This window comes from Triturus cristatus, chromosome 10 (assembly GCF_964204655.1).
Source record: "Triturus cristatus chromosome 10, aTriCri1.1, whole genome shotgun sequence".
NCBI classification, from domain to species: domain Eukaryota; kingdom Metazoa; phylum Chordata; class Amphibia; order Caudata; family Salamandridae; genus Triturus; species Triturus cristatus.
Genome location: NC_140593.1, coordinates 895,314,170 through 895,330,158, shown reverse-complemented (window position 1 = coordinate 895,330,158; position 15,989 = coordinate 895,314,170).

The following is a 15,989-nucleotide window of genomic DNA, read 5'->3' as shown; positions in this document are numbered from 1 at the left end:
TTAGACATAAGTCGTATGTATGTGTGAACAAAGACATAACCATTCTTAAAGCCAGATTCTGGTTGTCTGTACATTATTAGCCGAATATCCAAAGAAGTCATGAGGACTTGAGGATATATATTCAAAGAAAACATTGATTATAAACATCTCAGCCTGTTCATAAAACTTAGCCGATGGCTATAAATTACATTTCTAGCAACAAACCTGGCTTGTTTAAGAGTCATATGAAGTTGTAAAGTTACAATAAAGCAAAAAGATAGAAATAAACATCTCAGCCTATTCATAGTACATAGCCAATGGCTGTAGATTACATTTCAAGCAGTAATATATATGCATCAAGTAATCAGCATGAAAACACAGGGTCATTAGATGCCTAGAAAATATTGTAATTCACTATCAATGTTGATCCCCTGTTCCACCGCATGGAGTTTCAGAATCCAACGTGCTTCTGCCTGGCGTAGCTTTAATTCTCTGTTTCCGCCCCTGACGTTGGTGGGAATAAACTCCATGGCATGAAATTTAAAAGATAAATGCTTGTCCTGTTGGGAACATTCCAGTGCATGTTGTACAATTGGATATCTTTCATCCAAGTTTTTTAAGGTCCTGTAGTGTTCTGAGATACGTATCTTGAGATTTCTAATCGTGCTTCCTACATATATCATTTCACATTTGCATATAATAACATAAATCACATATTTGGTATCGCAATTTATAAATTGATTAATGTAGAACTTCTTTGACCCATTAAATTGAAAATCTCTTGTTCCTGAGAGGGCATATTTACACATGCTGCAATCCCCACATTTGTGAAAACCCAAATTACTTTTTTGAAGCCAAGTAAGATTGCCTACATCTTTCCTGGGGTAACTAGGGCTGACCATATTGCGGATAGTTATTCCTTTCCGATACGTTAAGCTAGGATGTTTAGTTAAGACTTTACTGAAATCAGGGTCTGATGTTAACAAGTTCCAATGATGTTACAAGATGTTAAAAACTTTATGCGACCAAGGGTGATAGTAGGTGATCATTCTCACTGGTCTTAATTTACACACAGTATTCTTACTGAGGGGTTTAAGTGTATCGTTTCTCTTGAGGGAATATGCTCTTATCTTGGCTTTGTCAATTACTCTCGAGTCATACCCCCGATCAGTGATCCTTCTTTCTATATCCATAGTACTTTGATGAAAATCTGTATCCTTGCTACAGTTCCTGCGTGCTCTGTGGAATTACCCCATAGGGTATTGAATTAATCTGAGAACGGGGTGAGCACTGGCTGCGTGTAAAACAGAATTGCAAGCAGTCTCTTTTCTGTACATTCTACTGTTAATACTATCATTTTCAATAAACAGTTCTACGTCCAAGAAAACAATGTTATCCCTACTTTAGGTCATCGTGAACTTCATGTTAAACGAGTTATTATTTAGATAATCAAAGACCTCATGGAGTTCGCATATATTACCAGTCCAGATGAGTAGGCAGTCGTCAATATACCGACCAAAGTACATAATAAGATTCTGGCAAGCTGCTCCAGTAGGGCCCCAGATGTGCGCCGCCTCAAACCACCCCATAAAGAGGCAGGCAAAAGACGCCGCAAATCTGGAACCCATCGCAGTACCGCAAGTCTGTTGGTACCATTCCCCATCAAACAGGAACACATTGTGTTCAAGAATCATTTTCGACATTGTAATGATCATTTCAGAATGTTCCATAAATTCAACCAGGGTGTGTTAAGCATGTATTGTACTCACTCAATCAAGGCTGAGGACACAGACTCGGAGACTGAATCCAGACCAATTAGGTAAGTATAAAAAAAAATACTTTTGTTTTATTTTCTAGAACCAAGCAGATCTTGGTACAGGTAGGTAAAATATACTTTCAATCCTAGAACACTTCAAGAAGTGCAATTGGGAATTGATCTATAATTGTTACAGGTTTGTATTGATTTGAAAAGCAGTTTATATTACGCATATGATGGAACCACATCCAGCACCCTCTTAAACAGTTGCTTGATCCACAATAGTATTGGATATTTGTACATACATCACATGCTTAATATTAATTATCTGTTCTTGTAATGTTTATACTGCATAAATGGTATCAAAGTCCAGGCAATAGCTTATTCTCAAGAATAATACGATCCAGTTTCCGTTCCAAGTGGATTTATTCTGAGGAAACGACTCCAGCGAAACATCAGCCAACACGTGCTTCGTCACTGTTGACTTTTTCAAGGCAGATACATGAAACAGATCCTGGTGTTATACGGTCTATTCTACACAGTCACCGCACAGTATTAATCCGAGAAATATCACATAAACCAAGATATTTAATTACAAAATGTGAATTTTTTCGGCCATCCAACGTATTTAAAAAAATCCACATTTGGAATAAAATATCTAGGTTTATTTGATATTTCCTGGATTAATACAGTGCGGTAACTGCTTAGAATAGACCGTATTGTGCTTCACCTCGCCTCCCCCACCTGAGGGGCGGGGTTGGCAAAGGTGGGCACATTTCTCCTCCTAGCTCGATTTTCCTGCCGATTCTCCCGCCCAAGTGAGGTTCAGAACAGATGGTAGCCAGTTGCTGGGGGCAGAAAAAGGCTTACAAAGGTGGCAGGTCTTTCTGGGGGAGGAGGCATGACCACTCTGCCTAGAATGGGCTTTGTTTCTGGACCCTGAAAAGCAGAGGCTCTCTACCCAGGGGTCCAGAATCTTGTCTGGTTGAGGCAAATGGCGGACAGCCATTCAGGAACCACACCAGGGCTGGTCATTCTTCAGGGGGCATCTCTAGAATGCCCTCTATGTGCATGTTATATTAAATCCCACACTGGCATCAGTGTGGGTTTAATGTGATGAGAGGTTTGCTACCAAACGTCCCAGGTTTTGGTAAAGCCATTATGGAGCTGTGAAGTTCATAATGACCAACTCCCAGACCATATACTCTATATGGCTTTACTACACTTAACGATGTCTAAGAATGGACTTAGAAACTTGTAGGGGTACATTGCTCAAGCCACGGGTACCCTCACCTGGGGCTAATGCACCCTGCTAGAGGGGTGGCTTACCTAGGCCCAGCAGTGATTTGCAGGTATGCGTCATGCCGACTTTTCACTTTTCTCTGCACCGAAACATGCAACCTGCAATGGCAGTGTGTGGATGTTAAGGTACAGGGCCTTTAAGGGTGCCACAATAGGCGCTACAGCCCTTAGACGCCTTCCTTGGTCACAGGCCCTTAATACCCATGGTACCTTTTACAAGGGGCTTACCTGTGGCTATTGCCAGGAGTTTGCCTCTACCTTTGTCCGCGAAGGAGAGCCACAGAATAGCTGCCCACTGCATCTAGGGGACCTTCTGGCATTTATATGCCCTCTCCATAGCATTAATCCACTTGTGGATATCATCCCCAGTTTTAAAAAGGGGCACTCTCCTGCTAAGATTCTTAGCATCAAGGTTTTCCTCTCCGACTCCAGTCCCTTTATTGCTGCCACCACTGGGGTCTAACCTCAATTTCTTCCTCTACTCCACTTCTAGGACTGTCTCTCAAGAGCCAACCGCTCTCTCTTCGGCTTGAGTTTGGCCTTCTCAAGCTTGATCAAATTGTACCCCCTATTTAGGGGTTGCCTCATCTAAATTAGAGTGAGTGAACCCAGCAACTGATACTGAGGAAAGGGAGAATGAGGAAGACGTTGTCCTCCTAGGAATCCTGTGAATCGACCCAGGGAGAGTGAAAGTGGGCCTACTGACATCACCCCCTCTACAGGTATAGGGTCCTTCAGGGGAGCCTCTTCAGGTTTCTCTTGGTCATGTTCATTGACCGAGCCAGTGGAACTATGTACCTCTTGCTCTTCAAGGTCTTCCCCCTCACCAAGGCCTTCTTCCTCCAGTGACCTCCAAGGATTGTGGATGTCATCTTGGAGAAGTATAACACAAAAGACGTCTTGGGGTTACTACCTGTCTCAAGTCCTCTAACCTTGCACAGAGTTTTAAGTTCTGGAACCTAAGGGCACTGTACCTAGACTCCTGAGTCTGGATAGATTCCCCAGTAGTGGACATGGTGCTAGTGTAGTGTACCCTACTCTAGCAATCTAAACTTCCAAAGGTTTGAAGAAAGGGCCATGCTAGGCCCTTGACACCTACCTAAAAGTTTAGCAAAAAATCCTACCTATAAGTATTGTCCAATTACCAAAGGTAGTAGTGGTTTCTTATGGAATCCTTACTTATGACAAAGTGTTAAAGCAATGCAAATCTTATTCCTAACCGCTGCACTACCAAAGTAGGAGGCTGGCTCAGTATATAACGTCCGCCTATGGTGAGGTACTTTGCACTGAGTCCAGGCAACCCTTAGTGATAGTGTTTAGGTCCCTGAAAACCAGATCTCTCAAGGGGTAGCTGTGGAGTGCAGCTAAGGCTTATCCAAGAGGGTGTAAAGCAATAGCAGTACCACATTAGTTGGTCAGCAGGGCTTGAAAATTCATAAAAATGTTACTAGACCTGCAGGTCTAGTAACTTGAATAATCTACTCGACCTAACTGTAATGTACTTGACCCATGAGCTGGTCTCAAATTGTGTGATCCTAGACAAATATTTTGTCTTATGGAGCCACGTTTTATTTTCATTATCACATGAGAACACCATCAAATATGCAAGTTCACTATTTCTGCTGTACAAAAAAAACGGTACTTTACTAGACTAAACGTTTGCTTCAAGTATGATAAGAATTAAGCCCACATATAGGGAACCCGTAACCAACAGCCACAGCGCCAGCACCTTGCTCTTTGTCCTGGGGACTATATCCTCCGCCATTCAACGTGCCTGGAGGCACCAACGCAAATCTTTCCACGCCGGATGCGCATTTATTCAGCCTCGGGCTCCCGCGGCGCCGGAGCCCATCAAAAACAGCCACTGCGCCAGCACCTTGCCCTCTTTCTCCTAAATCTCCTGCTCTATGCTTCTCCACCCTGTGTGCTCTTCTGCTTTAGTTGGCTCTCCAGGTACTTTAATTGCATAATTCAGTTTCGTTACTTAGCCACATATTCTTCACCTCCTGCTTTCCCTGGGACTTCTTTCTTGCCCCATACTTCCTTCCCTCCATCGTTTTCCCCTTTTCCTTCAAATTTTCATACTATACATGTGTATGTACTATACAGTGGTGGTAGCCATTATGTAGGCATGGTTCAGATGGTGTTTCCATAAAAAGGCATTTTTTATTTGGCCTATAACTTTTGACGCTTTTGGACAGATTTCCATGCAATCATGGAAATCTACATACTCAGCTATGTTTCAGCATGCCAGGTTTTCGTGCAGATTCATCCATGGAAAAAAAGTTAAAGGCCAGGGGGTTGGAAAAAGAAGTGCTTTCTCATTTTAGCTCCCATATGAAATTATGGTCACATCTACAACCCAAACAGCTGAACCGATTTACACCAAATTTAAGCATGATAGTAGAACTTTAAGTCAGGTTGCAATCCTTTTTAGGTCGAGCCTGGGCAGCGCATGCACTGCACTGCTCTGCGAGGCATTCTGTAATCCAGGCTGTGGCTTAAAGCACCTCCCATCTTTCCATTCGTTCTTGTTTGTGCCCTTCATAAATGCATGCTTTTGGTTGGTAAGCATGCTTAATTAGTCCCGCGTTTTTGTGTTTGAAACCCTACCAGGAGACTGCCCCTGTTACACGTGGTCTTACGCTTTTTTATATAGGTTCCATTGTGTGCACAATTTTTTTTCTTGCTTGCCTCCACTTGTGTATCAGCACAATGCACACTTCACGGACACTGTGCTTCACGTTTCGGTAGGCATTTGTATCGCAGGTTTAACTATTGTTTTACTTTAGAGGCCGTGCACCTTTTAATGACATGCCCACATTTTTATATTCACCATCGGGTCTTGTTCTCCTGCTCGTGGCAGCCTGCTTGCTCTGTGCCATCTCTCCCTTCACCCCGCCCTCACCACTCCACCAAAATCACTGCGTGTATTTTAAGTGATTTGGCCAAAATCACAGGAAACCGCTTTAATTTTCACCATTGTGTCTTGTTTCCTGCTTGTGGCAGCTTGCTCGTCCTGGGCCGTAACTGCCTACCCCTTCACTCCGCCCCACCACCCCTTCAAGATCGCTGCTTGTATTTTAAGTGATTTGCCCAAAATCACAGGATATTGAGCCTACGCCACGACTCAAACTCCCAAGTCTGCAGCTCTGACCGCGTGCCTTTCACAGCATGTCTGATGTTGTTTCATTGCTGTTTTTTAAATGTGGCCAGATGGAGCCATTTATAAGCTTAAATGCTGTCCCAGTAACATTGCGTGCCGTCCCTCCCCAACCCCTCACCGATTTCATTTTCACCATCACATCTTATTTCCTGCTAGTTCTTTGCTGTTTCTCTCTACCCCTTCACCCCACACCCACCACCCTTCCGAAATCGCTACTTGGATTTTAAGTGATTTGCTCAAAATCACAGGACACCGCTTTCATTTTCACCGTCTTGTTTCCTGCTCGTGGCAGCCTGCTCACCCTGTACCTTTTTAAAATATATTGTAACCTAGATTTAATACTTATTCCCTTGACAGTTTTTCAGCGGCTCCTGTTTTCAATGTTTGGAAGGCACCCTCTGGAGTGCGTGATTGAAAATGATGTTGATTGTAGTAAGACTTGTATGGGAGGTGTGTGAGATTTGGAAATGTGCTTTAAACATGGTTCGACATGAGAGAACCTTGCTCGTCAGCGACTCGGCACCCTGAAAGCTCCGGGGGCCTCACAATATGCTGCATTACTAAATCCTTATAAGGTCCCAAAGGCGAGACCTATTGCATTGCATATGCTTGTTCTTCATTATTGCATTTAAAAGAGCTTTCAAATACGTTAGTTCAGAATGTATACTATACAAAGACCTTTTGTATTTTGTTTAATAGAATAGAATGTTGCTCCGTCCGCAATACACACCTACACCACATATATATATATATTCACTGAAAAAACCATAGGTTTCAGGGGCGTTATAGTTAGCTGGACTTTTCACTCGTACAAAGCCATTGAAATTCCCCCGTTATAGTTAGTTCAGCTAACTATAACTCGCGCGCACACAATGCACTGCTGATGACGTCACATATTACATCACTCATGACATGGTCAGTGACATCACTCATGACATCACTGATGACATCTCAAATGACATCACTGATGACATCATCCTTGTGATAGAGTGGCAGACCTCCTCTCCCCCTAATATAACCTTTGATACACACATTCAAAAATAGAAACTGAAATTTTCAAAACAATGGACATACCAATACCAGTTACAACAACCTATTCAGTAATTCTAAGATCCACATACACATCCACTCATTCACCAACAGTCCTATACAGTCACTCATACATGTACTCACTCATCATATGTACTCATACACCTGTACATCCTGTTACATAACGCGACTCATCCATAGTTACTCACACACATAGTCACTCATGCTAATAAAGAATAAAACATCCATTTACTTGCATATAGTTATACACACACCACCACACTTACTTCTACAGAAACTTACACATACTTAGTCTTTTAAACAATCACTTATAGAAACACATACTTATTCATACAGGAACTCTTCCAATCTCTCACTCTCACATATACTCACTTATATACACCGATAGTCACATATACTAGTTTAAAACATATGTAGTTACTCATAAAGACAATATTGAGACAGTCATTCACTCACTAACACACCCATGCACACACTCATCCACCCATACACACACTCATCCACCCATACAGTCCTGCACACATGCTGTCTTCAACACATACAAACAGTGAGTCACTCATTCATGCACCAATGCACTACCCCCCACCGAACCATACAGACACTCAGACAATCATACTGATACTCAAAAAACCAACTAATAACCTATATAGACACTCATTTAGCTACTCACCAACCCATGCAGCCACTTATACACAAAGTTAGAGACTGATACAGATATTTACATATTTAAACATTACCCACTAAGCCATGTATTCACTAAGATACACTTAATCAGTCAGTTATACAATCAATTTTTCAAAAAAAAAATCAGCCATTTAGACACTTATATACCCATTTATTCTTCCATCGACCTTGAAATATACATAAATAAAACATATGTAATTTTCAGAAAAACACACATTCACTTGATGATGTCATCAGTGATGTCATCAGTGATGTCATTTGAGATGTCATCAGTGATGTCATGAGTGATGTCACTGACCATGTCATGAGTGATGTAATATGTGACGTCATCAGCAGTGCATTGCGTGCGCGCAAGTTATAGTTAGCTGAACTAACTATAATGGGGGAATTTCAATGGCTTTGTACGAGTAAAAAGTCCAGCTAACTATAACGCCCCTGAAACCTATGGTTTTTTCAGTGAATTTCTAAGGTTTTTTAAATGCTAATTCCTAACTATAACGTGCCTGAAACCTATGGTTTTTTCAGTGATTTTCAAAGGTTTTTTAAATGCTAATTTCTAACTATGCCTACAGAGATAGGACATGTGAAGAAAGAAGAAAAAACGCACAGAAATAAAAAAAAGAAATGCAGAAAGAAGCTACAGAAGTCCTCAAAGACGAAGAAAAGTGCAGGAAGAAGGATAAAGTGCAGAAAGAACAAAGAGAAGAGCAGAAAGAAGCCTTGTTGCAAAATCATCCTGTACCCTCAACTTTTTCAGATGGATACTGGTGGTAACTGAGTCTGACTAACCAGTCCTAGAGCCAGTGCTATGTTAAAAGAGACTCAGAATACAGTGAAAACACCTACATACACTAGGGAACACTATGCGTTGGGGTCCCCCTGTGATCAGCATGACCTCCTCTGTAAGCCCCTAGTATATAATAGGGCAGGGGATTAAAACTACCTCTTAAAACGCACCACAGGGCGTGTTTACACACGTCACCTCAGGCCCTGTCCCCTCACTTCCCCTCTGTGTAAACACGCCCTGTGGCCGTTTTAAGTTGGGAGATTAAGTCTCCTTGAATCCTGAGGGTCCCTAGGGTCCAACTAGACCACTAGGTACCTCCAGTAAGCGCCACAGAGCTGCGTTGCAGAGAGGTGTAAAAAGTGCCATGGCCTGGACCACCTCTCTGCAGCGCAGCTCAATGGCGCTTACTGGAAGCACCTGGTTGGCTAGTTAGCCCCCAGGGGCCCTCAGGATTGAAGGGGAATTATTTCCCCAACTTAAAATGCGCCATAGGGCGTGTTTGCACACGTCACCTCAGGTCCCGTCCCCTCCCTTCCCCACTGTGTAAACACGCCCTGTGGCCGTTTTTTAAGTTGGGAGATTAAGTTCCCTTGAATCCTGAGGATCCCTAGGGGCAAAATAGCCCACTAGGTACGTCCAGTAAGCGCCATTGCAGAGAGGTGTAAAAAGGGGCACGGCCTGCACCACCTCTCTGCAACGCAGAGCAGTGGCGCTTACTGGAAGCACCTGGTGGGCTAGTTGGCCCCCAGGGTCCCTCAGGATTGAAAGGGAATTATTTCCCCAACTTAAAACGCGCCACAGGGCGTGTTTGCACACGTCACCTCAGACCCAGTCCCCTCCCATCACCACTGAGTAAACGCACCCTGTGGCCGTTCTAAGTTGAGAGATTAAGTCCCCTTGAATCCTAAGGGTCCCTAGGGTCAAACTAGCCCACTAGGTACCTCCAGTAAGCGCCACAGAGCTGCGTTGCATAGAGGTGTAAAAAGGGGGGTGGCCTCAGAACACCTGTCTGCAACGCAGCTCCCTGGCGCATACTGGAGATACCTGTTGGGCTAGTTGGCCCTCAAGGACCCTCAGTATTGAAGGGGAATTAATTCCCCAACTTACAACGGGCCAGGGGGTGCGTTTGCAGAGTGCTGCACGGGGGGGGCGTGGCCTCCGGCATGATGCCGGTCTTTTATTTATTTTATTTTTTTAAGAAGGAGGGCTGTGTGGCCCCCCTTCTTTTTCTAATTTACTGGCCCTGGGGACCCCATCCCCCAGGGCCAGCACCCTAATTTTTTTTGTTGAAAAAAATTTATTTGGCCCTCCCAAGGCCTTAATCGACCCCGGGGACCCCAACCCCCGGGTCATGGCCTTTTTTTTTTTTATTCTTTAGGAGGGGGCTGCGTTGCCCCCCTCCTCAGGCCACTTATGGCCCCGGGGATCCTATCCCCCTGGGCCGGCCTTTGTTTTTTATTCTTTTTTTTATAAATATATTTATAGAAAAACCTAGGACATGCTGGACAAACCGTATGTACCTATCACCATGACGATTTGCGTGATATTCATCAAAAGGCGACTATGCATAGAATGAATCCACATGGAATGTATTTACACCGCTAGTGAAGCTCTGACGTGTCTGACGCCCTACCGTGCCTAATCCCGGCGCCCCCGCCAGTGGGTACTCTCCAAGTAGACTCTCTTGTTGTTTATTTATACAAACATGGGTAGCTATTGACGGGCACATTTAATATACACGCACACCAAGCCATTCAAAGTGGATTCGACAAAAATTCGACCAAACTATGCAAGAAACCCCCCTCACGGTTAATAAAACACACATCCACCGCCGGATGTGTAATACTTTTTATTTTACTCTCTGGAAAGGAGACGAACCTCACTTGAGAGTCACAGCGTGCTCCTGGCTGAGCCCAATGCTGTGTTACACCCACAAGTGCCCGCTGAGTGCCTCACACCTCTATGTTGTATTCCACCAGCTAGTGCGTATGCTATGACACTCTCTAGCCCATGTGCACTGTAACACCACCCGGTGAATATGTCATGCCACACTTGCCTTCGCACGGGTTATATTGCCCCATCTAACGTGCCTTCCTCGATGCCTATGTTATAACGCACAGCGCTATGCCATACATATTACAATCTGGGATCCATATCTTTGTCACAGTGCATATGCAACGTTACACTCCCCAGCACATATTTTATATTACAACTTTAGAGACTAGTTAGGTTACACAACACTACCCTGTGCATATTACACTCCAAGGCGCATATCGCATAGCACGCGCTAGTGCCTGTGCTATCTCGCACTCTCCAATGAATCTGTCATTGCGCACAATGTATTGCATATTATATTTCACGCCCGGTTCATCTTATATCACACTTTTTGGTGCATAGTTTATACCATATACTATATCTAGTTTTCATTTTCAATCATGCTCTCAGGACTATGTTCTATATAACACTGCGTCCACATACCCTTTTCACGGGCATTACATTTTGCGATGGGGGGTGGAGGGTCAGGGGGTGTTTCTGCCAAGTGAATCCGGAGTCACAGTCACAAACGTCCTCTTCTTCCTGAATAAAAGTGAGATTATGCTGCATACTTGTTTATATTTTAAGTAGTTCGCACAGACACACATTTTAAAAACAATAAAGTTCCTAATACCCACCTTCTCTGAACAGTTAGCCTGCTGCCCCATCCACCTCCTCCCTATCCTCTGTTGTCTGAATCCATGGACTAGCCTCCTCCCTCCTGCCATGCATGGTCTGATGTGCTGCCACTGCCCTCCATTTAGCATGATGTACCAGTCCACTCCTCCTGCCCTCCATTGCCCAATTCTATGGCCCATCATTGACCTCCTGATTAGCCTCTGTGCTTAGCTTGCTGCCCCTATTCTCCTTCCCCCTGCCCTCCAATGTCTTTGTACATGCCCCTGCTCCATCCTTTTTGCCCACCATGTTCCATGGACCTGCCACTCCTATCTACTCTGAGTGTTCTGTTGAGCTGCCACTCCCCTCCCACCTGCCTAGCATTGTCAGATGACTGTAACCTGTCCCTGCCACCTCCACACTGCCTGTCCACATGCCATGCCCCTATCCCCTTCCTCCTGTCCTCCATGGTCCATTTTACTGCCACCCCCTTCTGCCCTCCCTGGTCTATGTGCTGCAACTGCTCCTCCTGCCTGCCCCGCGCGGTCTGTTGTGAGGCCCCTTACCCTGAACTCTCTTGTCTGTGCCCAGGTCCTGACCCTCCCTTCTATCCTCCATGGTCCTTTGTGCATGCCCCTGCACCCTCCTTCTTGCCCATCATAGCCATTGTGCTGCCACTAACCCTCCCGCTTGCCATGCATGGTCTTCTGTGCTGCCATGGCCCCTCCCACCTTCCCTGTGTGGTCAGCTAGCTGCCCCTGACCCCCTCCCAGCTTCCCTCCATGGTCTGTGTGTATGCCATCATAGTCTCATTGTTGCTCTCCATGGTGTGTCTTGTTTCTAGTGCCCATCCTGCCCGACCTCCATGGTCATCTTGCTGCTCCTGCCCTGCCCCCTTGCCCCCAGCCCTCTTTTTCCATGTGCAGACCCCTATTCCCTCCCTCCTGGCTTGTCTGTTCCATTGTAATGCCCCTGATCCGTCCCTCCTGCCCTTTATGGTCTGTTATGCTGCAGCTTTCACTCCTGTCTGTCCATTATGGTCAGCTAGCTACCATTGCCTCTTTCCCCTCTGTTCTCTGTTGTCCATGTGCATGGTCCTGTCCCCTCCCTATTGCTTTCTATGGATTGTTGTGCTGCACTCCCGTCCTGCAAGTGTTACCAGTTTTTTCCAATCAAGATGGCTTCAGGTGTGCCATGCTTTTGTCATAAGTAAGACAGTAAGCGCTCTAGTTGTTCTTAAGAACACTCTGGGACATTCTGTCATTGGGCTATACTTGGGCTACATCTGGGTGATATTTGGGCTACATTTGGGCTCTTTTGTCTCTGGTGGCCATCTTGGGAGATTTATTTGTTATGAAGTTTCCTAATTTCCTGCAGTCTCCTCAGTAGGAAATACTTTCAGTTTTTTACTTTGGTTCCATCAAGAAGGCATTCGGATGTGTCACACATTTGCTATAAATTCTGAATGTTAGCACTCTAGTTGCTCATTAGATCACTGTAGTAAAGCTACTGCTCACCAGGGATGTCTGCTGCTGGTATTCAAAAGGCATGTTTCAGTCTGCATGTCCGAATTTTGTTATACAATAGAAGAGGATTTGAGAAGTCAAAATGTGCCCTAATTTTTCTGTCTACAGCACTAATCATCATTTCTATGGCAAAATGAACCCCCTCATTTTGTTCCTTTGTAAATTAAATGTTTTAAGTGTTACCACTTTATTCCAATCAAGATGGCTTCAGGTGTGCCATACTTTTGTCATAAGTAAGACTGTTAGCGCTCTAGTTGTTCGTTAGAACACTCTGGGACATTCTGTCATTGGGCTATACTTGGGCTACATCTGGGTGATATTTGGGCTACATTTGGGCTCTTTTGTCTCTGGTGGCCATTTTGGGAGACTTATTTGTTATGATGTTTCCTAATTTCCTCATTTACTACAGTCTCCTCAGTAGGAAATACTTTCAGTTTTTTACTTTGATTTCATCAAGAAGGCATTCAGATGTGTCACACATTTGCTATAAATTCAGAATGTTAGCACTCTAGTTGCTTATTAGATCACTGTAGTAAAGCTACTGCTCACTAGGGAAGTCTGCTGCTGGTATTGAAAGTGCATGTTTCAGTCTGCATGTCAGAATTTTTTAATGAAATAGAAGAGGATTTGAGAAGTCACTGAAAATGTGCCCTAATTTTTCTTTCTGCAGCACTAATCATACTTTCTATGGCAAAATGAACCCCCTCATTTTGTTCCTTTTTAAATGAAAAGTTTTAAGAGTTACCACTTTATGCCAACCAAGATGGCTTCAGGTGTGCTATACGTTTGTCATAAGTAGGACTGTTAGCGCTCTAGTTGTTCTTTAGAACACTCTGGGAAGCTGCAGTAGAACACAAAGGAATCAACTGACAGTCTCTGCCCTTGTTGGATGTACATGTTTTACTGAGAATGTCAGACTTCATTCTCACATGACTGAGAAAGATAATGTGAATTTACAGAAAATATGCTCTCAGTTTAGCTTATAGATCACCTTCCAAACCTCTGTGGGAAAAGCATGAGAAAATAGTTTTCTCTCAAACATGATTCATGATATCACAGCAGAAGGCTTTTTCACATGGTAAAATCACCTTAGAACACACCACAATTCCTAAAATGAGTATGGTACCATCAACAAATGATTTATAATGTAACTAAAGTCTTAAAACCTTCTATTAACTGCAATGCTTTTTAATGAGGTGCTATCATGTATATTGGTCCCAAGATGGCTGCCAACACTTCTTGGATGAAGTGCTGACAGCCAATCAGATCTCACGATGAGAAGTGTGGTTAGGCTCGCCCAGATATATATGTGATTTTACTTTTGATTTTCTCAGGAACTACTGAACGGATTTACACCATATATGCAAAAGGCACATGCCTGACCTGAGGACTACCTCTTTGCCAAATTTCAAGTAATTCTGTTCAGCCGTTCGGGCTGTACCTTCGACTAAAGGTCCTATGGGAAAATGCATGGGGAAAACGCGTTTTGGGACCCCCCTTTTTTCTCGGCCCCCGCTTGACGAATCACCCAGAGACTTTCAGGGTAGGATCTGAGCGGAGCGCCCCATTAGTTTTGAAAATTTCACGAAGATATGTCAACCGGCGCCAAAGTTATTCAAAATAGAATTTTCAGATTTCCTATGGGAACTCGGTCCTAACTATAACTATCTACTGGCGACCGCCAGTAGATTATATATATATATATATATATATATATATATATATATATATATATATTCCAACCAAATCCGACTTCTTCTCAAAATCAGACACCGACACTGGAGATGCTTTCAGCCATCCGGCTTAGGTATTTATTCTTCGCGTAACGCGTTTCGGGACAACTCCCTTGATCACACAATCACATGCGAACAAATCAGTTTCTTTTAAAACCAAGACAGAAAGTCACATGATTGGCTCCTCACTAGACAGGGTAAACAGACTAATACATGTTTTTTCATTTATTCTTTTTTTCTTTTTTCTCAACCGTTTTGCGCCTCAATGATATGTTATCTTGACATAGTGGCACATAATCACTTAACGTCATTTATTCTGATTCACTCTAGTCAGAAAATGGATTAGATTTAAAAAGATACATATTATCTCATATATTTACAATTTAATCGAATCATCCATTTAGACAACATTAAATTATCGAGAATATTTTGACATTATTTGATACAAAATTAGAATACTTGAAATCATTGTTTTGCAAACCTGTAGTCCTTATCATTCCATGCAACAAGTTATTATAAAGATCATTGTCAAATAATTATTATCCATCTTTCATTGTTTTTGTTTCAAACAATCCAGGACGATTATTTCATTTCAATCCGCTGTTAATAGAAAGAGGTAAAAGGGGAGAATGAAAGGACATATAATGATGTCTTTATAAAATATAGTTTTGCAGAGATGATGCTTAGATCTAATATTACGATGATAAAGTGCTAGTGCTTAATGCAGTACATGACTGTATGCAAATAATGCTATAATAAAGTGCAAGTGCCTCATTATGTGCAAAACCGCAATCTTATCACAATAAAGTGCTAGTGCGATACAGTACTTGAAAAAGATCCTTACAAAACTTTTTATCAAAGTTCTATCAATATCAACGAACACTATTTATGACAATATCTTTACAAATAAAAACACATAGGAAGAACAATCATTTGTGACTTGATATAAGTTAAAATAACAGAGACAATTAAAACCAAAACTAATTGATAAAGATACCTCTATTTCAAATGTACATGTAGATCTTCTTCAACATTCATACCGTGAGGACTTTTCGTATTAAACATGAGTATATATTTTGACTCCAATTTCCTTAATTTACTTTCCCTGTCTCCCCCTCTTTGATCCTTGGGGACTTGGTCAATAGCAAAGTACACCAGCTCACTCGTGTTTCCTTTGTGAACTTCATTTATGTGACGAGCAACTACATAATTTTTGTCATTGTTACTTATTGCCCTAAGATGTTGCAGGATACGCACATGAACCATGTGGATAGTACTACCTACATACATCTTAGGGCAAGAGCATTTCAAAACGTAAACAACAAAATCACTTTTACAATTAAGAGGATTTCGT